Source organism: Equus przewalskii, chromosome 20 (genome assembly GCF_037783145.1).
Source record: "Equus przewalskii isolate Varuska chromosome 20, EquPr2, whole genome shotgun sequence".
In the NCBI taxonomy this organism is placed as follows: Eukaryota; Metazoa; Chordata; class Mammalia; order Perissodactyla; family Equidae; genus Equus; species Equus przewalskii.
Window position 1 is genome coordinate 26,870,929 of NC_091850.1, and position 26,734 is coordinate 26,897,662.

The 26,734-nt window shown below is 41.1% G+C and overlaps 2 long non-coding RNA genes across 2 annotated transcripts in view; one reads left to right on the forward strand and one right to left on the reverse strand.

Moving 5' to 3' along the window:
• LOC139077832 (uncharacterized) overlaps positions 1-26,734 on the forward strand; it is a 216,045-nt gene that overhangs the window by 151,339 nt on the left and 37,972 nt on the right. The gene's annotated exons all lie outside the window — the stretch shown is intronic.
• LOC139077833 (uncharacterized) lies at positions 365-14,068 on the reverse strand. Its single transcript, XR_011530373.1, has 4 exons — positions 13,933-14,068; positions 7,633-7,822; positions 3,421-5,065; positions 365-928 (listed from the first exon to the last, which is right to left on the reverse strand). It is a non-coding gene; the product is annotated as an uncharacterized lncRNA (long non-coding RNA).

The window sequence follows — 26,734 nt, forward strand, 5'->3', positions numbered from 1 at the left end:
TCAGTAACAGCAAAGCCTTCTGACTGTGCATTTTTTTTCTTTAAGATTGGTACCTGAGCTAACAACTGTTGCCAATCTTCTTCTTTCTTTGTTTTTTTTGCTTTTTTCTCCCCAAGTCCCCCTGGTACATAGTTGTATATTTTAGTTGTGGGTCCTTCTAGTTGTGGCATGTGGGATGCTGCCTCAACATGAGCTAATGAGCGGTGCCATGTCTGGGCCCAGGGTCCGAACCCTGGGCCGCCGAAGCAGAGCATGTGAACTTAACCACTCAGCCACGGGGCCAGCCCCCTGACCGTGCTTTTCAAGGATATATAGACCTTGAGATAAGAAAGGGTGAAAAACAACACAAAAAATTACACATATATAGTACATAGACATGTAGATGGACTACACACACTATATATTTCTTACATAAACTAGGCAATGGCATGTTTCAAAAACGCCCTTCGAAAGAATGAAACACCTGCTGGGGATCATAGGCCATCCTTGGTCCTGCTGAAATTCTTCTGGACTTTGAGAAGCATTTTATACAGTGATGCATCCTTCAGTGACTGCAGCCTGGTCAAAGTTTTGTACATAAAGGACAGGCCTACTCCAGCATTTAATCACGGGATCTATATATTCTTGTCTTGTGGATCTTATCCTCCTTTGTAGTGTCAGAAACCAAAAAAGAATGTTTCATATTCCAAACAGAAGGGAGGAAACTAGTGAGAGGATGAACAAAGCATCTATTCTGAAGTGGGGTTGCCAAGGTTCTGCTTCAGGAGAGGAAGATGAAATTCAAAGCTTTGCCAACATTCTGGGACCAAATCATCCATTGGAAGAATGGTATGGTTTACATGTACATGGCATTTATTGTCATTTTATATTCATATATCTTCATATAAAATGAAGTCCTTTTAATCCAGGAAATGATTGATCTGTAATTCTAACCAGAAAGCATTTATTATTAAAAATAACTGCAGTATTTATTGAATACCTGTATTCCCATACATGCTAAACAATTCACATGTACTATTTCATTCAATTTACAGAAGAGGAAATTACATGGTGTGATAGGCACCCGAAAGACATACTTTTATCCTCTCAGACTTCTTTTTCTAAATAGATTTATTTTCAATCATTGAATGAGTAGCCAAATCAACTAATGGTGAGGTTCTAAAATGCATACCACAGGGGACACTTCTGGAATTAAGAAGGCAGGTAGAGTTTAAGAGCTTGTCCTAAGTTTCACAGCTAGTAACAGCAGAAGCAAGATTCAAAGTCAAAATTGTTAAACTCCAAAGATTTCTGTTTCTTAGAACAATAATAGTGAGCACTTAACAGGAGAGTTAAATGCTCGAAAAAACAATAACAACAACAACGACAAGGTCATGATTGAAGAGAGAGTTGGGCAATTCAACACCAAAATGACTATACATTCGAACCTGAGCTCTGGTTCCATTGTTAAATGACCTTGACAAACTGAGCTTTTTCTGAGGAGAAAAGAGCCTCTTTTCTTAAAAGTACAAAAGAGCTCATGATACTGAAAAAGCACTGCCTTCTCTCAGAAGCAATAGGAGGCATATAAAAAGAAAATGAAACCCTCTATCACTATTGTATACAATGTAATTGCTTCAATCAAGCTGACAACATTTCAGCATTCTTATGGGTGTAGGAAACATATTATCATGGCTGAGTTATGTTTTCCTCACTTCCTGATGGCCTCAGAAATTCCAAGTTGAAAAATGAACTAACTTAAAAAAATTTTTTTCCTTCTTTGAAAATTATTCATTCTTTTCTGCCTGTTTTCTCCCCGAGAAATATTTTTGAACAGTGTTTGCCACCCCCTATTTATAGCTTTCCAGTTTTGGCAGGTATGGGAGAGTTTATAAGTGGTTTGTTTTCTTTGCTATATCCAGTGTTGATTTAGGTCGTTTCAGCCACTGAAACAATTGGAAGCACTTTCAAGGAAGGTTGAAATCTGTTGACGACTGATAACATTGTGAAGTCTAGATAGTCTCAATCTAGATTTTGTGGTGGGGGGGTGGGAGGAGCTCGGGTCTATTAGAAAGTCTTAACAGTGTCATATTGAATAATTATCTTACTTCTTTCTTGGGGACTGTTCTGGAGGAAGTTTCCCCTTGACAGCAGTAGGAAGAGCATCTCCTGAATATTTTCCCAGTCGTTGATAACTCTGGGTTGGAGTCCCAGTTTGACAGCTCGGTAAGAAAGCACATGGCAGGCACTCCATATCTGAGCTCTGGCCTGTACGAGACCTTCCTTAGGAACCCATGTCTAACATTTGGGTTTTAACCAAGTTTCACCAGAAGCAAACATTAGTGGTTCTTTTGTTTAGGAGAGATGCCTGGAATTTCTGGGTTTTGTTTCATAAATGACTGAACTAAATAAATACATTTGAAAACCAGTAGAATTATAGGCATCTTCCCCTCCCATCTGACATGTTTTTATGGGTGGTATGGTTGGGTTTTTTTTTTCTGGATTTTTCCACCCTTTGCCTCCCTATAATTTGTGGGCCTCGAGAAAAGTCATGGTTTGCTCTGTAAATGGAGAGGGAGAGCTTGTTTGGGGTCATCTCACTTTTTCTTGTCGCCTCATTCCTGTCTGTGGTGCTGCAGGGAGTGGTACCACAAGGAAAGAGCCCCAATACAAAGATGGATTTCCAACTTCAAAAGTCTCAGGGAAAATGTCGGTGTTTCTGTGATTAAGTAGCTCCTAGAAGTCAACCTTCCTGAGGACAAGAGCAGAAGGTGGGGGCCGCCTGCCTGTCACCTGATCCAGGCACAGTTTGATCAGGGTGGATCCGTCAGAGCTCACAAAGACATTTAGAAGAATAGGAGACCCTTGAATGGCTCTCCCCACCCACTGGAGCCACAGAAAAGGCTGTTAATCCTCATATATACCTGGGAGGCCAGGCATTCTCCCCAGTTTCACTTGAGTAAGGGACTTTCTCCAAGGTCACTGGGCCAGGCTAAGTCAAGTCTAGAAATAGATCTGAGGCAGCTTCATGCCCACCATCCACTTTCCCACCTCCCAACCCCTTTGCAATTCAGTTCTTTCCTTTCCTCTTTGGTCATCATGATGATTTTTGCCCTTCTCCTCTTTTTAAAATGGGGCAAGTACTTCAACAAAGTCTTTAAACATTTTTTATTATGAAAAATTCAAATATATAGAGGTAGAAAGAATAACATTCTGAACCCTATATGCCATCACCCAAATTCAACAATTCTCAAGGATTTTGCCGTAGCTACTCCATTTCTTCCTCACTTTTCTCGACTAAAGTGTTTTAAAGCAAGTCCCAGACCTCAGTCATATCTCCTCTCATACTTTCGTACACATCTCTCAGCATTGTAGATATTTTCATTTGTAGCCGTGCCATTTTTCCACCCATGAAGTTCCTTAATATCATTTCCCACATACCTGTATCTAAATGTCCCCAGTTGTTCCAAAGAAGTCCATTTACAGTTGATTTGATTGACCAAGAGTCTCATCAAAGTCTTCTCATTGCATTACATATCTGCCATCTGTCTTTAGCTTTTTCTTTTCTGTCACAAATACTTTGGAGAAACCAAGTCAATTGTCCAGGTGTTCATTGTTTTCCCATAATTATGTGTATTATTTGAGGACTGAGAATTAGAAAATCTCTCCCACCAATGAAGAGCATTAAGTCTCCAGAAAGAAGATATTATTAATGTGTGGATGATGTGTAGGTGATGGTGATGTATCCAAAAACTTGCGAGATAATTTCCTTAGATGTTGGAATAGGTTAGCAAGAAGGATTATAATAGAAACAACTTGTTGTAGTTTAGGTATAGTTCTTTTCTAGAGATACAGAGTCAAGCAGCAGGACAAGAACTTATTTTTGAAGCCGTAGGCTGAAACTGGAAGGGAGTGCATACAAATAAGTGTCTGGGCTGCACTAGGAGAAACAGTCCATCACTTACTTATTTTTCTCTCCAGGTCAATTCCCTTATCCCCTGTTGTCTATTTTTTCTATTTCTGAGTTTTAAAAACAGTTTTACTGAGGTACCATACAGTACAGTGCACATATTTAAAGTGTTCAATTTGATACATTTCGAGGTATGAGAATACCTGTGAAACCATCACCACAATTAACATCATGTTCGCATGATTCAGCCCGAAAGTTTCTTTGTGCTCCATTGTAATTCCTCCTTCCTGCCCCCACTTGAATTCCCTCCCTACCCCAGACAACCACTGATCTGCTTTCTGTCACAATTGATTACTTTGCATTTTCTGGAAATTTGTATAAATGGAATCATACAGTTTGTACTCTCATCTGGCTTCTTTCATTGAGCATAATCATTTTGAGATCCATCAATGCTGAAGCGAGTATCAATAGTTCATTCCATTTTAGTGCTGAGTAGTAATCTATTGTATTCTATTCCTGATTAACCATGGTAAGGACTTAGGAATCTTATCTGGACCACTTTTGGGTCTTTAATGGCTTCAGTGCTTCTGATGAGACACTGTTCTTTTAATAGCCTGGGACAAATGACACTTTCTCCATAAGCCTACTCCCAAGAGAATAAATCCTTGCACTTATCATTACATTCTTGGACTTCCCTGACCCCAGTTCAGATTTATGGGGATCTGAAGTCACTGTCCTCTTCTAATTCTATAATGACATGAATATGTAGGTGGCAGTGGTGATGGGCATGGGTGGGCATGGATGGAATTAGGAGAAGAGCAACATCATAAATCATAGTGACACCAATTTTCACTTAAAGGCAACACAATAGTCCCTTTACCCAACAATCCTGTGAATGCTGCCTTGAGCTATGGAATAGTTGATGGATCCTATTTCTTTAGCTACTATAATAAAAATTCCTTCACCTTTTCTAAAGATTAAAACAATGATTATATTGAGAGTGATTTTCTCTAAATGTTATGCAGAGAATGTTGTTGTTGCTTACAACTCGTGATTATGTAAGATGCATTGACACCCTCCAAAGATGGTTTCTAAGCACAAGCTCAGAATGTTGATCTGACGATCACGGGACATATCCACAGAGAACAGTTCCAGAAGGGGAGAGTGAACATAATCCTGGTGAGAAGAGAAAGAACGAGAAACACAGTTTTGCACCCTGCTCCTAATCCAGACTGTAGAATGAAAATGATGTCCCCACACTGTCTCCCATCCCCACCCTATTCAGTAGGGACAGGATGTCCTTTTACTAGAAAAGTGGCTCTTCCGCAAGAAAGCAGTTCTAGTTTGCTTGGCACAAACCGGTCTTCCTCCTTAAAAAGTCAAAAAAGAGTGTGAAGAGGGTGTGGCAGGGGAGCCAGGGTCACAGCTGCCATTTTATTTCTTCCTAGAATAATGCATTCTTTACCGGTTGCCAGCACGCTTATTTTTATGTAGATTTGACCTTGGTTGCAACCTCGAACAACTAAAATAGAATAAAATAACTATAAGCTGCTTCAAAAAGCTTGACCTAAAAAGTATATAAAAATATAAGACAAAGGCAGGAAAACGAACCAGGCCACAACTTTGAGCAAAGAATCGGTGAGCTTCTTGGGTCTGGTTAAAATATCAGCTGTGTGCATATTAGATTCCATCCTGTGTTTGATGATTTCTGCAGTGAGTGCTGCCTTTATCGATTGTTAGAGTGGAATGTTCAAGAGCATTATATTACAATCTGTCTCCAAATGGCTTTTCAGAATGAAATTTCCTGTAACTCAGAGGCAGAAATGATGCAGAGAACTGAAAGGGAAGATACTAGACAGCTGAATTTCACCCAGACTTTTGCATATGGGAAAGTGATGGAGTGCACCCAGAGAGAACTTGTATTGGTTTCTTTAGTAAAGAGGGTCAGTTTCAGCTCATTATTATCACATCACCAGAAACTATGCTGAATACTATATAAAGCAAAACTGACAAGGGTTGTGGCTTTGAGGGTCACAATATTTTAAAGATGCCTTAGTGTCCAGGGCCTCTTAACCCACGTTGCTCCCTTGCTTATCTCTCCTTCATCCAAGTGCCTCCTGCATATTCTTGCCTACATGTCCCCTCCTCCTTGAAGCCTCTCCTCTTCTCTCATTGATCCCCCTCTCTCTGAAAGCACTATATTTTGTACCACTGACTGCAATCTGCATATTATTTCCTAATAGTATATATGCGTTGATTTTATTTTGCAACTAGACTACCAACTGAAGGGTATGTCTTACACATTGTGTATATTCCAAAGAGAGTTATATAATACTTTGCACAGAAACCAAGCGTTTTTTCTGTGTGTGTGTGTGTGTATATCCCACCCCACCTCCCATTGGTTCCTTTAGTCAAAGATGTAGATAAATTAATAATATTTGGGTTAAGTATACAGAAACCTCAGGTCAACTCACCTTAAATACTAAAAGGAATTTATTGGCTCAGCATAACCAAAAATCTAGTTGCGGGTCTGGTTTCAAGGAAGGTTCAATCCAATGGCTCAAAGATGTCAAAAGAGACCGCTTTCTCTCTGTCTCTCTGCTTTACCTTCCATGAAACTGGCTATGATTCTTTTGGTCGCAGGACAGCTGCTAGGAGCTCTGGGGACAATATGTGCATCCTTGTTCACATTCAGTGGACAGAGAGCATTTTGTCCCAACAAAAGCATTCCCAACAAAAGTCCCAAGAATCACTATGCCTGGACTAGCTTAAGTTGCATGTTCATCCCTAATGATCCCTCTAGAAAGGAGTATGGATACACAGATTAGCTTAGCCTAGCTTCCTTGGAATGGTATGGAGCCCCAAACTGAAACTGGGAAGTCAAATTAGTACATGGGGGCTTGGGAGGCCACCAACAAAAGCTATAAAACTTCAACAGACTTTATCAACCCTCCACAGTCTGCTAATATTGCATCTAATGTGGAAGGATCTGTTCTCTGCCTTGCAGGTATTTTGATTCTAGATAAAATAAAAGGAACCAGTCAAGAACTTTGGCATTGGCTGGCCGCCACAGAATTGGCAAATTCTCGCATTGCCGCATCACTATCAGGTTTTCCAGGGACTGTAGTTCTCTTCTATTCACTGCCAATCACCACAATTTTCTCTGCAAAAAGAAGTTCAAAGAGGGAAAGGAAGAAAGAAGGAAAGGAGAGAAAGAGAAAGAAAGGAGGAAAGGGAGGGAGGAAAGAAATGCACTTTAGCTTATAGGCAAACGCAGAAGTCCAGTGGCTCTGGTTCGCTCAAGCTAGGGGGACTTACTGCACCAGGTCTATTGGAATATAGTACTAAGAATGTAAAATGAAGAGCCACCACCACTTGCTGGACTTACATGCAATTGCTGGTCGATTGCCAGATGAGTACCAGATATTTCTGAGTGAGCGATTGGGTTCCTGAAGGTGACACTGCCTCAAGGATGAATCCTGTTCCTTCTTGGCCCCATTTAGAAGCTCTACAGAGGGTGGTCACATGATTTCAATTTCTATGTTTCTATTTCTGATCAGACCTGGGATCATTCCTGCTGTCAGGAATAAGTTATTGTCGATGACAAGACTAAAATGTACTTTCAGTTTATGTGATTGACCAAGCACAGCCCGGCTTTCAGGCAGCTGCCCACAGAAGCTAAGAATGAGAGGGAGGCCACACAGTGAAAATGATCGTTACTGCATTGACTTTGGAATAATTACCTTGCCATCCAAGAAAGTCAACCTTCCATTTGAATCAAGTGTGGGAGGGGGTGGCAGGCAAGGAAGAAGACCAACATCTTCAGAAGGAGGATCTGTGTAGAAGAAGTACCCCCACATTCTTTGGCTTAACAACAGTTATTTTTAAGTATAAACTCCAGACAAATATCTTCTTTTTGCACAATCCCAACATCTGAAAATACAATTTACAAAACATCAAAGAAAGAAAGTAAAGGGGATGGAGGAAGGAATTCTTTCTTTTACAAAAAGATTTCTGCAGGGATCCTTTAAATAACAAACTCCCCTTGACCTTGCGAGATAGTTCAACTCTCCCCAAACTTTTCTGGAACCCGTCTACTTGGTAAAAGGAGGTGGACGTGAGATTCAATGTTTAGCTACTTGTTGAAGCTTGAATAAAAATGTGGAGTGCTTGCTTCATCTGCCTAGTAGAAAACTTCAATTTAAAGAGATCTTAAACACATTTTTCTTTAGTGTCTTATTCAAATTACTGTGTTGAAAGAGATCTGGAAGATAGAAACAGTTCTTGCTTTTTGGAAGGAATCATATCAGATGAAAGAGGAACAGACTCTACTAAAACCGAAAACGATGTTTAGAGACACATTGTTCCATCTTCTTGAAGGCCTGTCTTGACAGGAAGAAGCTGCTGTCTAGTCCTGTCATCCACAAGGTGAAGGAGTTGTATTTGCCAATCTCGAGGGGCCATTCAGCGCCATCAGACTTGGAATCTGTGTGTCTGGGTCGGCCAGGCAAAAATGAAGGACCACACAATGCACACATTCAACCAGTGTGTTCTTCTTGCCAATTGTGCCTCCTGGGCACTGACTATCCCAGCACAAGGCAATTCCCACATTCTCCACATTGTTTGTGGCATTCGAGCACTTGCTAACTACTTCTCCACACCAAAACACCTGTGAAAGCAGCACTAAGTTAGAAAAGTCATTTATACCAAATGTTTAGACACTATAAGCTGGAGGTCTTTGAGGCAGATCGTTCCTAAAAGATTAACAACAAGCAGTTACTGTCTGGGAGGTTACAACACAGAGGAGGCTTTTACAGTTGGCCCTGATGTGTTTTAAATTCTTAAAGGAATGTTTGTGGCTGGGTATTGACCTGTAATAGATGCTGAATATCAGAGGCAAGATGGTTTGCTCAGCAATGGTACAGTGGAAATAATGTCAACGGGATCCTTCCTATAATACCAGGCTTGATTCTGAGTATCAAATGTTAGTGGGACCCACAGAGAACCTCAGAAAAAGCACAGGGGAGATACCAAAACCAGACAAGGACAACATAAAAAAAGAAAATTACAGGCCAATATGACTGATGAACTTCAATGCAAAAATCCTCAACAAAATACTAGCAAATACAATACAACAATACATTAAAAAGATCATACATCATGATCAAGTGGGTTTTATTCCAGGGATGCAGGGCTGGTTCAACATCCGCAAATCAATCACCGTGATACACCACATTAACAAAATGAAGAATAAAAGTCACATGATCATCTCAATAGACGTAGAGAAAGCATTTGACAACATACAGCATGCATTTATGATAAAAACTCTAAATAAAATGGGTATAGAAGGAAAATACTTCAACATAATAAAGGCCATATATCACAAACCTGCAGCTAATATCACTTTCAATGGAGAAGAACTGAAAGCTATCCCTCTAAGGACAGGAACCAGGCAAGGATGCCCACTTTCACCACTCTTATTTAACACAGTATTGGAAGTCCTAGCCAGAGCAATCAGGCAAGAAAAAGAAATAAAAGGCATCCAAATTGGAAAAAAAGAAGTGAAACTGTCACCATTTGTGGACGACATGATTTAAATACAGAAAACCCTAAAGAATCCACTAAAAAACTTTTAGAAATAATAAATGAATACAGTCAAGTCACAGGATACAAAATCAACATACAAAAATCAGTTGCGTATCTATACACTGACAACGAAGTAGCAGAAAGAGAAATTAAGAATACCATCCCATTTACAATTGCAATGAAAAGAATAAAATACCTGGGAATAAACTTAACCAAAGAGGTAAAAGATCTGTACACTAAAAACTATCAAACATTGTTGAAAGAAATTGAAGAAGACACAAAGAAATGGAAAGATATTCTGTGCTCTTGGACTGGAAGAATTAACACAGTTAAAATGTCCATACTTCCTAAAGCAATCTACAGATTCAGTGCAACCCCTATTAAAGTTCCAACAACATTTTGTACAGAAATAGAACAAAGGATCCTAAAATTTATATGGAACAACAAAAGACCCTGAATAGCCAAAGGAATCCTGAGGAAAAAGAACAAAGCTGGAGGTATCACACTCCCTGAATTCAAAATATACTACAAAGCTATAGTAACCAAAACAGCATGGTACTGGCACAAAAGTAGACACATAGATCAATGGAACAGAATTGAGAGCCCAGAAATAAACCCACACATCTATGGACAGCTGATTTTTGACAAGAGAGCCAAGAACATACAATGGAGAAAGGAGAGTCTCTTCAATAAATGCGTTGGGAAAACTTGACAGCCACAGGCAAAAGAATGAAAGTAGACCATCATTTTACACTGTGCACAAAAATCAACTCAAAATGGATTAAAGACTTGAATGTAAGACCTGAAGCCATGAAACTTCTAGAAGAAAACATAGGCAGTACGCTCTTTGACATCAATCTTAGCAGCATATTTTCAAGTACCGTCTGACTGGGCAAGGGAAACAAAAGAAAAAATAAACAAATGGGACTATGTCAAACTAAAAATCTTCTGCACAGCAAAGGAAATCATCAACAAAACAAAAAGACAACCTAACAATTGGAAGAAGATATTTGCAAACCATATATCGGATAAGGGATTAATATCCGTAATATACAAAGAACTCATATGTCTCAACAACAAAAAAACCAACGACCCAATTAAAAAATGTGCAAAAGATCTGAACAGAGATTTCTCCAAAGAAGATATACGGATGGCCAACAGGTACATGAAAACGTGTTCAACATCATTAACTATCAGGGAAATGCAAATCAAAACTACAATGAGATATCACCTCACTCCCATCAGAATGGCTATAATTAACAAGCCAGGAAACAATAAGTGTTGGAGATGATGTGAGGGAGAAAGGAACCCTCGTACACTGCCAGTGGGAGTGCAAACTGGTGCAACCAGTATGGAAAACAGTATGGAGTTTCCTCAGAAAATTAAGAATAGTCAGAGGGAGAAAGTCAGATACCATATGATCTCACTCATAAGTAGAAAATAAAAACAACGACAAACGAACACATAGCAACAGAGACTAGATTGGTAGTTATCAGAGGGGAAGTGGGAGGAAGGAGGGCAAAGATGGTGATAAGGCACATGTGTGTGGTGACGGATTATAATTAGTCTTTGGGTGGTGAACATGATGTAATCTACACAGAATTTGAAATATATTATGATATACATCTGAAAGTTATATAATGTTATAATCCAATTTTACTACTGTAAAAACAAAAATTAAAACTAAAAAAGAGTAAAGAAAATGGAAAAAAGAAAAAAGAAATCTGATTAAAAAGTTGGAAAATAAGAAGAAAACTCATCTAAAGACCCCAGAATCATTTAGCTCAGGGAAAAACAGAGGTGGTTCTGAATTGATGGTAGCTGGCATTCCTGTCTTCACAGGAAGCACATGTTATTCACATGAAGGAAAATGTGAACGTTAAGGAACTTGTTGAGATGGGAGAGATTCCCAAAGGTGAGTGAGAATTAGTCTTTCCAATTTGGGATAATTTATGAATAACCGTGTCTGATAGCAGCAGAAGAAAGACTCCTTAAAGCTTTCTTCTCACCATTTTAAGTTGTTTTTCTCTCAATGGACCCCATGTTTCTAAAAATCCTGTAAATCAATTCCACTTATTGAGTAATCATACATCCACCCTGGTTTTTCTAGTCCCAAGTTATGCTTTTTGTCCAGTGTAATTATTAAAAACTTCCCCTTTCAATCTCTAAGTATCTCATTTGAAAAATAAGGTATATAGTTATCCTAGCAAGAGCAGGCATGGTTTAGTTTTGGAAATATCTATGGATTCCATAGGTTAACTCTTTGATTTGCCCTGAGCTAACATCCGTGCCAATCTTCCTGTACTTTTTAGTATGTGGGCCGCCAGCATAGCATGGCTGCTAATAGAGCGGTGTAGGTCCACACCCTGGAATTGAACCCTGGCCGGAGAAGCAGAGTGTGCTGAACTTAACCACTAGGCCACTGGGGCTGGTCCCAAAATTATTTTTTAAAGTATCTCAAAAGACTCTATTATTGGGAAAATTGGCCTAGATAGAAGATCTTTTAACCCGCCAATGTATGATTTTGTGACACTACTGACATTATCCAAAATGCCAATTATTCATCCCGGGACAGTGGCATGGACGACCATCCATAGGTCTCTTCAGCCTCATTTGGAACAGACAGGAATTACAACAAAGCACATACTCTTAGCCTTGAGTCTCAAGGGAGAAAAAATCTCATTCTGTCTTATAAGCTGGAAACCTCATAGTTTTCTGATGCTCAGGAACCAAGGCCCTCACCCATCCTCACATTCTTCCCAGCTCTGAGAGTGTATGATTGTGGAAAGAGAATCAACATGAGATCTCTGAACTGAATTCTCATTTAATAAATTTGGCAGATACTTATAGAGCACCTACTTGTACCAGGCACTGTTCTAGATACTGGGGAAAGAAGAAGGAAGAAAAGAGACCTAATCCCATCTTCTTGGTCCTTACAGTTTCTTAGGGAGGCCACCTTCCCAAATGTAAGAGTAATAGCTGTGAGAGTTCCCTGAGCTCTCAGTGGAAGTGGCTCATGCGTCAAGTCAAAGGGAAAGCCATTCCTGCTCAGGGATTCAGTGTTTCCTGAAATAAAAGCAAGGCCAAAAAGACACAAGTTTTGTTTTTGAGAAATCATTGCTTTGGGGATTTGAGTTTGTTATTGTCTTCTCCATTCTCATGCACTGATTTCATCTTCAAACCCCTCCTCCCTATTTCATTCCTCGGGGTGTCAGCGTGAGCAGTGTTAGCTTGAAGAGGGCTTGGGTTTTGTTTTCTTGTGTTGTTTTTTGTTTGTTTGTTTTGTTTTAAACCATGGAAGAATTTTGAAAGGAAGAATGGTCAAAAATAAACTTTGAAGAATTATACCATGACTGCGGTCATAGAATTTTCCACAAATGAGCTGCCAAATGACAGAATTGTTATCTGTGCCCCAAACAAAACTGGAGCATTTTATCTTGATTTTAGAAGATAGCTGCAGGTGTACAGATGGTGCTGCATAAATACTCATTGAATTCACTGGAACTGTCTAACACGTTCAGAAAACAAGCATTGCAGTTGGTTGAAGGCCTCACCAGTGCTTTGCTCTGGATGTGTTCCAAGAATTGTGTCACTAAAGGTTTAAATATATAAAGATGGCACAATAGACTCTATTTTCATGGAGGTAAACTGGACTTTAATTAATACACCAGAAGCTGAATCACTTTGTTTTTTCAGGCACAGAGAGAGGAAGTGCCATCTCCCCTCAGTTATGACACACTGCCAGTTAGTTGATGTATAGTTGCTTCTTTTTTTAAAGGAGTTAAGAAAAGAAACAGAATTGAGAGCTCAAACTGCAGAAACCTAGGGAGAATTCACACGAGGAAGAAGAAAGCCTGGGAAGTGACCTGCATTGCCCACCATCACAGAATCTAGCAGCATTGGACTTTCTCTTTCCTTGGCAGATCAGAGGAGAGGAGCCCTCATCTTAACACAGGAATTCCTCCAAGTGTACAGGGACAGCCTCTCTCTCCTGTTCTCCACAGTGTCTCTTTCAGACTCTCCTGCCTGTCTCCATGTCTGTAAGACCAAACACCGTCCCCTACACCTCCAGCGGAGACTTGACCCTCTACTTCAAAGACAATAGGAGAAGCATCAGAGGGAGACTTTTCCACTTCAGCATCATGGTCTTCCAACCCGCTCTCATTAGACAATGGAAGGCGGGGGGTGGGTCTTCCCTCCAGGGCCAGGCAAAGCCCACCCACTGTGCTCCAGTCCTGTTCCTTCCCACATCCTCAGAAATCTGCTCCCTTGATCACCCACACTCTTTCCTGTATCTTCCACTCACACTCACAGAGGAATGGGCTCAGATCTTCCCCATCTTTAAAAACATAAAATAAAATCTCTCAATTGCATGTTTCCTCTAACAAAGGATCTTCATGCCTTCAGAGCCAAGATTTTAGAAGAGGTGGCCCTCACCATCTCCTCCTCCTCCTTACCTGCAGTCTGTCTCTCCCACTTCACAGAAATTCCTTGCGCTGAGCGCTCTAAGTCCTTCTTGGTTGCTAATCTAATGGACACATTTGTTTCTATCCTTGACTCTCTTGACCTCCCTATGGCGTTGGGCGCACTTCCTCTCCCTCCTGGAAACACTCTCCTAGTCCACAAAAGCACTCTCCCTTGGATTTCCTCTGAAGTGTTTGACTACTCCTTCTCAGTCTTCCTCTTGGCTCTGCTCCCCTAGTAAATGTGGGAGTTCCCTGGGGATCCATTCAGATCCATTCTTGTCCTTCTTCTTTACTGTTCCCAGAGTGATTTTTTAGGCAAGTCTAATTATTTAATTCTTTTTAAGGTCTTTCAGAAGCTCTCAATTATGTTCAGAAAAAATCCCGAGGTTAGGCGGGGCTTACCAAACGTCCCCTAATCAGACTCATATCACCTTCATCTCTTACCCCTTCCCCACAAACTCTCTAAACTCCAACTATAGTTAGCAATTAACTGAACAAGTCATGTTCTTTCTGGTTTCCATGTCTTAGGAAATGTTGTTTCCTTTGTTTAGAGCCAACTTTCTTCCTCCATCTTCACCTAACAAATTCCAAGATTTTTCTGCCAAAGCTTAGTGCACATTTTTGTCATAGGGTTTATTAGTTGGTATTATATTTGTCTGTTCTTTCCATTAGAGATTGAATTCCTTAAGACAAGGACTGTATTTTATTTATTTAGTCTTTTAAACTCTGTATTCTCCTTGCCTAACACAGGACCTGCATGAGCAATAAATTTGTTAAATGAATGAGTGAATAAATGAAAGACCTCATTCCTCTTCAGTCCAAGTCCAACATATAAACTAAGTTCAGGTCACATAGACTTTTCTTATCAGACCTGAGTACAATGCTTCTCAACCAATTATACATATCTCCACAAAATAAAGGATATTGATTTTCTATCTTCATAATAAATGTAGTTCCTGATGGGAGAAATGTGTTTGCCTTGGCCTTCCTGGTAGTCATGGAAATGAATTACAGCCTTGGGCAAAAGGGTATCCCTCAGTCAAGGGGATGTGGTGTGATCTGGTGGGTAGAGAGGGCGTCTTGGAGGCAAGATTCTATTTAGAGCTGATGTTGACTCTGGGCCACTAAGGTGACAAGCAGTAAGGACTGACCCCTCCTCTCTTCTCTTCCAGTTCACCCCTCATATGAAGCTAGGCGGAAAGTATTTGTTCTTCTATTTTCAAATCAGATTTGTTTCTAGGTTAGCAGAGCATTTGCTGAGAGATAAAGACCAGAGAGAGCTGTGCTAAGATTTTATTCCCAAGGAAGTTTCTGGTTTGGTTGCTACATCTGTGTAGTTCTTATGAGCTCATTATGGGTTTGTGCTGTTTCCCCCACAAGATACCAACATCTTTAAGAGCAGGAACTATATATTTTTCTTTCTTTGTAGTGTCCCTTAAGCTAAGTTTAGTTGTCTACCTTCAGAGTACTGGCTTACAGATCTTAATAATTGTTTATGAGAATAATTATGAATCATAAATTTAGATACCTTGTCTTGAATGAAAGTGTAAAATATTCATAAAACTACCATTTAGTGTTTAGATCTCCAATATGATGACAAGTAAGCTTCTCTACACAATCCTGGAAAACATGAGATCTCAATCAGAAGGGATGCAATTTCATGGCACAAGTTCTTTGAGCACAATGACATGATTTTCCAACATATTCCTAGGTCAATAAAGAATACATTTTTAAATTGTGGCATAATCTGCTACAACAGAAGATTATTGCAGTGATGAGTTGCTTTCTGGAAACATAGTTATATATGTTATTAAATTGTGTAGAGAGAAAGAAGTGATGGCTCTGAAACAGGATGGATTCCAACCACCCTTAAGTTCTGGGTATTTATAGCCCGTTAACACCCCTTAGACACAGAGTTAAATATTAAAACGACATGAGCATTTAATAGAAGGACCTTAGGTTTAAGACTTCCAGGTCCTTAAAACCTTTTTGTGGTAGCTACTCACCGAGATGACCCCAGTGGTCTTTGCCTTCTGGTATTCATGTCCTTGTGTAGTCTCCTACAATGAATAGGACCAACATGCATGACTAACAGGATATTGTAGAAATGATGGTGTGTCACTTTTGACGTTGGATCATAAAAGACGTTGAAGTTTCTGCCTTGTTCTTTCCTGGATCCGTTGCTCAGGGATCAAACAGCTGCTCTGTCGTGAGGACTCTCATAGCAGCTGCGTGGAAAGGTTCATGTGGCCAGGAATTGAGGCTTCGTGCCAACAGCCACCACCCACTTGCTAGCAATAAACGTGAGCCATCTTGAAAGCGGATCCTCCAGCCTCAGTCAAGCCTTCAGATGACCGCAGGCTCAGCCAACATCTCCACTACAACCTTTTGAGAGATCCTGAGCCAGGGCCAATCAGATAAGTGGCTCCCCAAATCCTGATCCATGGAAACTTCAAGATAATAAATGTTTACTATTATTTTAAGCTACTAAATTTTGGGTAATTTCTTACTCAGCAATAGCTAAAACTCGAACCTGAATTAGAACAAACTGATGGTCTAACACTGTAATGGATGCTATGGTGCACTGCCTAGATTACTTCTTCAGGACTGACGTGACCATCTCCCAGCTAGTAGAACATATTGTCTCTTGCAAACACATAGTTATGTCCCTCATTAGAAATTGCTGTCAGCTGAAGATATGTCTCATCCAAGATGATGGCCCCATACCTAGGATAGCTTGTGACCAATGACTAACTGATAGAGGGATAAAAAGATCTAGCCCACTTGCTTTAATTGCCCCTCTCCTCAATCCTGCTTCTCTTAGTTTCTTAAAGATGAATCTTCTGAGTGCACCCCAAAATAAACCTTCTACACACAACTCTATATCTCAGAGTCTGGTTTCCAGGGCACTCAACCTAAAAGAGTTGGTACCTGGAATGGTCCTTGGAAGCAAAGCATGTGGCAGATGACCTGGCCTGTTTGCCAGGGCCTAGGAAGATAACAACCAAAAGATTGGGTAAAAGGATGTCTGGGGAAGAGGCACATGGAAGGGCCTATGGGTATGGGTACCACCAGATAGTAGAAGAGGCATTAAATAACCAAATGATTCAGCTAGTAGATGTCAGCTAGCCTCTGTCCTCTTCAACCTAGTGCTTCTACAATGGATTCATGAACAGAGCAGCCACAATGGTAGAGGTGAAAGTTTATGCATGGGCCCAACAGTATACTCAAAAAAGCTGATTTAACTAATGATACTGCTGAGTGTCCATCCAACTTGCCAGCAGCAAAGAGTAATGCTGGGTCTCCAATATGGCACCTTCACTCAAGGAGACCAATCAGTCATTTGGTAGCAAATCAATTCCTTTGAATCTTTTCAATCCTAGAGGATTATCTTGACTAGGATTGACACCCATTCCAGGTATGGATTTGCCTTTCCTGCCTGCAGGGCCTTGACTGGAGGTCCTTTGGTGCTCCCATTCCTGGATTTAGTGGTTTTATGGACAGGAACAGCAGCGACAGCCTGAGACGGACTTGATAACTCAGGAAAGAGGGTCTAGATCCCCCTATCAGGCTAGCCACCTAGACTAGTAGATACGCTAGCTGAGCCATGAGTGGTGGAGGATAAGGACAACAAGCATCAATTATGAATGTGAGGTCAACTGCAGCAGTAGGGCTATAGTTCATCTCACTAGCTCTTCTAAGTTTTCATAAGAAACAAGACTAACCAGAACCATGGAGTTTCCAGATGGGGCAAAATTACCATTAAATGCAAGTGGATCTTAGGAGCTTGTAGTGGATGCTGTGATGTTTTGTCAAAGTCCCCCCTTCAGGAACAATGTATTCATGCCCCAGCTGCTGGGATATTAGCTGCTAACAGGTCGTAGATACATGGCTCACTGGGAATTGTCCTTTGCCATAGAGAAGCACTTCATCTAAGGTTGTGCTCTCTCCCAGGGACAGTTAATGGCCAATGACTGGCTGATGTGATGATGAAAATGTTGGCATATTTGCTCCTATTAGGACATCTCTGAAGGGCCATCTCAGCTCCAGAGCCTCCCATTGGATTGGCTGAGACTTCTGTTGCAGCTGCATTGTGGATCAGCTTCTGCCTTCCCTCAATCCTGCCCTTCTCCAGTCCTTTCAGGAGAATCTCCTGAGATACTCCCCCAGTAAACCTTCTGCACGCAACTCTGTCTCAGAGTCTGTTTCCAGGGACCCCAACCCAAGGAAAGCTTCCATACAGGAATTTTAATCTTCAATCAACTCAGCAAAAAAATAGGCCAGAGAAAAGTCCATGTTTTTCATTGTTAACCCAATAGACAGGAAAACTAAAAATTTCAAGCTCCAAGGTAGGAAGAAAGGAAAAATGTGTGAGTAAAGAAGATATTATAGAAAGCACTATTGGACCTAAAATCTTATCAATTAGTGTATTATTTAGTAATTCTAGTTTCTTAGAATAACATGGTCTCTAAAGCTTGGGACACAGGACAAACAATGATGGAGGCAAGGAGAAGGAGAAAAATGTTGGCGTCAGTGAGTCTGATTGACTTGCTTGTGAGCATGCCTTGTAAGCATTAAGTGGCTGGGAGCATCATGTCTATCTCCTTCATGGATGGGGCATTTAAAAGAATAAGGTGTTAGGAGTAGGTGTACTTAATACATCCCAGCTTTCCTGAGGGAGATGAGCCATATGGAAAAATATTATAGTAAGACTTTTTGTTTACTGCAATTCTTATTGATATTGTTGCCATACCGTGTTTTGTTCATTGTGATTACTCTAGTTTATTTATTATTTGTAAGTTTCATATTATATTTCTAAACAACTTTCGGCCTCTTTAAAAGAAGAAACAGTTCCATGGGAATCCTCTATCTTGCTAGAAAGAGAGACACATTAATAGGAATTAGCAAGCTGTAGGTTGAGAGGTTGAAGCTTTGCTCACAGGTATGCAGAGTTTACACTTACTGAGATCAATGTGACCCTTCTGTGTATTACTGATTTTTTTCCCCCAAACTTCTGATCTTCTTTTTGCCTGATGCACTCTTCCCCCTTCTCCACCTGGCTCTCTGCCCCAGTAGGGAAGGCTGACCAGTAGGGATTACCACATGGGTCTCATGTTCTCCAGCTTCTGGTTGGATTCAGCCAGTGGGGAGCTCAGCACAGGCAGGAAACATGAAGGAGGTAGGAGAATGAGGCTGGGATAATTATTCCTCTTGCTGTCTTCTTGTGAGGTTGCCACAGGCTGGATGCATCCCCCCGCTGAAGATCACAACTCCTGTCAAACAGCCCCTTCTGCACAGCTCTATGAATCCATGTTCTGGTAACAGCCCACTCGCCTGGTCCCTTTTGGCTCAGGGGTGCTGACTATCTTCAGTTGTTACTTGCTCTGGGCCACTGCATTATCCCTTATGGTTTCCTTACACTCTGCCCACATCTTTGTCAGTAGTCCTTTCATCAAGCCCTCATATTATCCAATTCGAATGTGCCACTGTTTACTGCCAGGGCCCTGATAAAATCATTTCTTTCTATTTCTTTCATGGTTAGGAGACTAAATTCTAGACCTGGCTCTTACAAAAATGAGCTGGCATCCGTGTGCAAATTGTCTCATTAATCTAGACTAGGAAATCCCCAGGATCTGGCATTCAAAGATTTAAAACATAACTCTGAATTGGAAGAGGAAACCCTCTCGCCTCATTTCACTCCTTCAGTACACAGTGTTGTTTTCTTGAGGAAAGTGACAAGGCAGGAGACTGGAGAAGAGAAGGATTAAAAATACTAAGCTTCGCATGAAGACAGAGTGGTGAACACTAAGATTTGGCATAAGAACGGAGGCAGGTAGTAGCACGCCCAGGCTGATGGCTCGAGATTAAATCCAGAGGCTTTAGCAGAGAAAAGCCAGGAAAGAGATTTTAAGTAAATTCAGGTTCCTGGGAAGCCACAGACAGACAGATAGCACAGGGAATGGCCATTCTACCATCCTTGGTCACTCTTGTGTCTAACGCTCTAGTGAGAGCCTCCATTGACTAAGCACCTCCCATGGCCCGGATATGATTCTTTATCTTCATTGGCTCATTTCGACCTCACAGGACAGAGAAAGCCAGGGTGGGGAAATATCCTGAGTGACTCGCCCAAGGACCCAGGGCTTGTAAACAACAGAGTCAGAATTCCAACACTGGGATTTAACCACCCATTCAATTACCTTCTTCTAGAGTAGATTTAGCCTGACCCTAAGGATGCACATTCAGGCCGGAGTGGATACTGGGAACGTTCAACACTACCTCTTCTTGTCTCTCAGAGATTGTTGAAGCAGACTCAAATTCACGGTTAGTCCAATACCCATCCTCTCTGTGTGAGCCAAAAATTATGCAGGACAAGAAGAGGCTCCCAACAGGTTGGCCAGTCCTGGATCAGGGAGCCCATTTCCTTCAGTTTCCCCCTTCCACCTTGCCCGTCCTGCCCAGATGTGGACCCTCAGTTCCACAGGGCCAGGTCCACAGCAAAGCAAGCTCTGGGAAGCAGAGAAACGGGACACGGAAAGGCACTTGTCTTCACAGATTCTCCTCTGTGTGTGGGATTGCACTGGGAGAGAAGGGCAGAGGGAAGGCATTCCTCATGCAGTAAACAACCCGACCAATTTGCACCCAAGCCACTGAGCCGTAATCTTTTCATTATGCTTTGCATATTTATAGCCAAGAGTTCTATTGCTCTGGTACAAGCAAGATTGTAATCAGCCTGCCAAAGGATTTTCTTTAAACATGTCAGTCTTTAAAGAAGAAAAAATGGTCATCCACATTGAATGCCCTTTTAAAGAGAAAGCCCCTCTCCTGTTCTCTTTAGCTGGAAGATAGCATGCAAGCTTGGGCCTGAGAAGTGAGGGCTTGGCTTCCTTTATGCTGCCCTCCCCAAGTGTTCTTCAGTTTGGTTAGAGCAGCCTCAACCCTTTTTAAATGCTTTGTCTAGTGGGTGCCAGCCTGCTTGAACTGCTCCCAAAGATGCCAATTTCAGCTGCCGCATTTAATTTGCTGTCCTGAGGGCCTCTTATGCTCTTTTGGATTCTCTTAAATGAATCAAAATAACTAGGGAGCATAGAGCACATGACCCTAATTTCAGTGTGCAATCTTTTGCTACAGATAGTTTTGCCCATGTTAGGCCCATTTGTTCTAAAGAAAAGATGGAACAGAAAGGGGAACCTCCTATCTCTGTTTCCTACATCTTTGGGGCCTACATCAGACGATGAGTTAGGATGGTAGAAGTTTAGTTATCCAGAGGCCGGACACACATACCATGACAGAAGCACACCCTACTTCTGTTCCACTGTGAGGGGAGCACTTGAAAGAGGAAATCCAACTAGTGTGAGTAGATTCCTTGCTCAACTTGGTGATGCAGATCATAGGGTCTCACCAGCACAAGTGGTGTGACAGGAGCACTGAAATAATGGGAACAGCGCTGCCACATTGTCTCCAATGGAAGAGACGTCTGGAATTTTGAACTGGACTGGAAGATCCTGGGCTCCAGGGGGTCTTTCTTATGGTCAAAAAATTGCTACTTGGTCAGGCCCAGTGGTGTAGCAGTTAAGTTCTGCACGCTCCCCTGAGCAGCCCGGGGTTTGTCGGTTCAGATCCCAGGCGTGGACCTACACACCACTTAGCAAGCCATGCTGTGGCAGCTGTCACACATATAATATGGGCACAGATGTTAGCTCAGGGCCAATCTTCCTCAGCAAAAAGAGGAGGATTGATGGTGGATGTTAGCTCAGGGTTAATCTTCCTCTAAAAAAAAACAGTGCTACTTAGAAGTGGGAGGAGCCTTGAGAATCCCTGTGTTACCCTGAGAAAGATCCCAAAGGAATCCTCTGACTGGGCCCGCAGTAGCCCACACTGCACCATTAAGATTGTGCCAAGCCCAGCCATGAACATTGGGATCCTTTCTACGGTTCTTTTAGGGCCTGTTCAGGAGAGAAGCAGAGTCAAAGAGTGCATTTCTGCTGCTATTCTTGCTCCATTACCCAGCCAACCCTCAGTCGCCAGCATTTCTCAAACCATAGCTGTGAATACCCTAGATTTTTTTCCTTTGCTGACCACGGTCGCCCTGGTGGTCATGCCACTTTCTGGCATAACCAGGCAGAGGGCCAGCCGCCTCAGAGCCTCCGAGAGGAAGGGAGAGGAAAGAGGCCTTCCCTTCATGGCCCAAAGGGGCTGTGGGTCCCAACCGTCTGGACACTCAGGGTAGAATCAAGCTGAACAAATTATAGGGAGTAATTTAGGGATGGCGTGAGGAGGAGGGGGCATGAGCCTCAATCCAGACCAATGTTTTCAAAGGCCTCTGTTTTCTGAAGGTGTGGGAGCCAAAGCATGCTTTTCTCTTTGTGAATGAACTCATTTGTGGAAAATCCTGCAAAAAAAAAAAAAAGGGAGAGAAAGAAAGAGAAAGATAAAATAAAATTTTAATTCAATGTTAATTATTGAATGTACTCTACAATTTCAGAGCCTTTAGTCTCCCCCAAGGATTCTTCTGCAATTGTTACCAGCATTTTGGTCCCTTACATCTTCTCTTCAAAACTCCGGAATGAGTTAGGAAGCATCCTGTCCTCTTCGATTTTTCGGAAGAGTTGGAGAAGGATAGATATTAAACATGGATGGATGGACCTTGAAGGTATTACGCTAGCAAAATAAGTCAAACAGAGAGAGACAAATACTGAATGATTTCATTCATATGTGGAAGATAAACAAACAAAGACATGGATAAAGAGAACAGATTAGTGGTTCCCAGAGAAGAAGTGGGTGGGGGGAGGGCAAGGGGTAAAGGGGCACATATATATGATGACAGATAAAAACTAGACTATTGGAGGTAAACATGATGCAGTCTACACAGAAACTGAAATATAATAATGTACACCTGAAATTTGTACAATGTTATAAGCCAATATGATGCCAATTAAAAAAAAATATGCCAGAATGGCAGTCATGAAACTCTGTGGTCCTCTCAGAGGCTTACAATGGAGGGAAATCAGTTCCATTTCAGCCACTGGGTAGGATTTCCTAAGCATGCATCCAGGCTTGTGCTGGGAACTCACCAGGGTCTCTTGCTTTTGTTTGGAAGCTAAGACTTCCATATGTGAAACATTAGAAATGATTTTAAGTCCATCTATTAGTAAGGATGGTGGATACAAGATACAAGAAAAGTGGGAATATAAAGTTAACAGGAGAGAGTTGTGAGAGGCGGCTTGAGAGAGAAGGGAAATTGAGCAGAGGATTGAGTGAAATATTGCGTGAGGTTGAAGATTTTGAATGGATAGCACGTAACTGACTTATCGGCACTTCCTTATCTATGAATCTACCTCTCCCCCCAACACACACACCAGCATTTTCCAATATCCTTCCTTCATTCCTTCTTTTACTGAACTCTTACCCATCCTTTACAGCCTAGCTTGACCTCTATCTTCATGTAGACCTTTTCCATGCTATCAGCCCACACTGATTCCCCTTTCTGGAAATTCTTCTTTCACTTGTAGTCAATATCACCCATTAAGTGCTTAGGCGATTTGTATTTATTTTAAGTATGTGTTTTGTTGGTCTTTATAAATGAGGTCCTTGAGACCAGGATCATATCTTCCAGTGGGATCAGACATAGGAGGATACAGTGGAGCCACTTTGCAAACACTGGTTTGATGGATGAAAGGTTCAGGACCTTGTTTCTCTGGGAGCGTTATCATGCCAGTGTCCTCATCTGGACAAGGTTTCCTTTTCTTGGCCATTTCATCAGTACCACCACATAGCCTGCCTCATACTTCTTATGGCTCTTTTCAGCCCAGTGGGTGAGAGTGTGTTCGTTCCTTGCAAAATGTTTGAGAAGAAGAGTTGCATTGTTCTTAGAAGACAGAGAAGAGTAATTGGCCTGCTTTTCGTACTTTATACATAAATATTTGTTTAAGCTCTGATGAGAAACTAAACTTAGAGACTGCAGCTCCGCACTCAGCATGGAAAGGAGGGCAGGTCAGACAGTGATCTTTTCAGCTAATATTCACTAGTGTCGGCTGCCATTTCAAGAACAGCCAACCTTAGATAATCAGCACTCGGGTAATCCAAGACCTTTGCTCTGGCTCAGATCCCACCTGTCCCCTTTTTCACAATTTGAGTTTCTAAGATTTCTTCCCCAGAGGGCACAAAGGACACGGAAGAAGGACAAAGAAAAGAGGACAATTTACAAAGGCAGTGTTGTTAGTGGTCAGACAGCCCTACTTAGAGACTTACTGGAGAGAAGGCTGCAGGTTGATGCTCACAACAAAAGTTTGGGGTTTAGAATCACCTCAAGATTTAGGAGATGTATATTGCACTGGAAATATACAAAATGGTAGTCTGAAGGCAAAGAGGGCCATGTGTAGCATTTGAAATGCGCCACAAATAGTTTTGCCCTGTGTTTAATTTTATCCCAAGATGCTATCATTTAATGAGTATTAATTAAATGTCAGACACTTTATGTACGAGATCATCTGCAAAACAACTCTTCACAGCGAAAATAATTGCCTCATTTATACAGATCAAGAAACTGAGGCTCGGGGCTGGCCCGGTGGCGCAGCGGTTAAGTTTGCACGTTCTGCTTCGGCGGCCCGGGGTTCACCAGTTCGGATCCCGGGTGCGGACATGGCACCGCTTGGCACGCCATGCTGTGGTAGGCATCCCACATATAAAGTAGAGGAAGATGGGCACGGATGGTAGCTCAGGGCCAGGCTTCCTCAGCAAAAAGAGGAGGACTGGCAGTAGTTAGCTCAGGGCTAATCTTCCTCAAAAAACAAAAAAGAAACTGAGGCTCAAAGGAGTTCAGTAAACTTCATCTGTTCAACAAATATTGATTGTTAGTCTTTCATGTGCCAGGACTAAGAACCGGCAAATGGCAGAACTAGGATCCAGTTGTGTCTGGTTTCCAAGCCTGCGTTCTTTCCACAGAGCTGTGTTACTTCCCTGAGGGAGGAACGTCTCCAAACAGCCTTCTCTTTCATTTTCATTTTCAAAATTTTCCCTTTGCATTCTGGAAGTTCTTTGAGTACAAAGCGAGGACTATTAACCATGTTCACCAAATGGTAGTGATGATACTGGAAGATATCTGGTTTGTTGGTTGTTGTCATTTTTCAAAAGAAGAGTTAGGAGAGAGTTTCAGGACTTAATTTTCTGCTTCTTAACTTAGGAGCAGATTTGGGAAAGAATAGGAGAGCCGGTAGTTCTTAAAAGCAATATTTTGGCTGTGCAAATCTGATTAACTGAGCTGAAGGAATCAGGGGTTGGTTTTGTGAAAGTAACTTAAGTCTGACACTTAAATTACATTCTACTCCTTGTCCTCTAGGCTCTGTCCTAGTTGAATCCAGTTCCACAAGCCACCTACCCTGGAGTTCCCTCCAGGACTCCCTCACCCGGTCTTTCTGAGAGAGTCTGCCTCTTCAATATGTCCACTTCCTTCATCCACACTACCATTCACAATGAAGAGCAGAGTTTTCTCTCCCCTACATTTCTTCAACTAATTGATCTCATAGCTCTTGTCTTAGTTCCCTCAAGTCTATTTCCCACACAACTGCCAGGGTAAATTTTCTGATATATAAATATGTAACATGTAAGTTCAACCCTGTTTTTTCCCATTGCTCTTAGGATAAAGTCCAAACATTTTAGGAGAGCAAATAAGCTCCCTCATAATCTAGCCCAGCGCCATTCAATGTGATGTGAGCCACATACACAATTTAAAACGTTCTCATAGCCATACTCAAAAAGTGAAAAGGAACAGGGAAAATAGTTTTAATATATTTTATTGAACCCAGTATATCCAAAATATTATCATTTCAACACGCAATCAATATTTTAAAAATATCAGGTATTCTGCAGTCTTTTTTTCTTATACTTTATCTTGAAAATCTGGACACCAAATTTTTATTAAAAATACTTGATGTATATTTAGACTTCATAAAATTTACACTTGAAAGAATAAATTCACATATCCAAGACGTTCCAAACATACTTAAAATTATTCCAATGGCTGAATCAAGTATTAGTTAGAATTAAAATTAAACAAAATTTAAAATTCAATTACTGTGTTACATTAGGCCCCCTTGAAGTGCTTAAAAGCTACATGTGTCTAGTGGCTACCATATTGAACAGCACGGAAGTACTCCTTGGTTAAATCTTTCAGTAACTTTGAGGACACTATGCTAAGTGAGATAAGCCAGACAGAGAACAACAAATACTGCATGATATCACTTATACGTGGAATCTAAAAAAGTCAAACTTGCAAAAACAGAGTAAAATGGTAGTTACCAGGGACTGGGGGAGGGGGAATCAGAGAGATGTTTTTAAGGGCACAAACATCTAACTAGTAACAAGTCTTGGAGATCTAAGGCACAGTATAATGGTTATAATAACGTTGTATTATAATCAGCAAACTTACTAAGAGACTAGATCTTAATTATTCCTACCACAAAAAACGAAATGGTAATTATGCAACATGATAGGGGTGCTAACAATAGTTAATTGTAATATGATTGCTCAATAACAATCATATTACAATATATAAATGAATCAAATCAACACATTGTACACCTTAAATTTACACAATGCTATATGTCAAGCATATTTTAATTACTAAGAAAAAATAATAGGAGCTAACACTGGTATATGTCAGGCACTGGTCTAAGTGTTTCTATATATTAACTTATTTTAATTGAATTATCAAGGACAATCCTATGAAGCGGATACTATGATGTCTCCGTCTTACAGAGGAAAAATCGAGGCACAGAGAGGTTGAGTAATTTGCCCA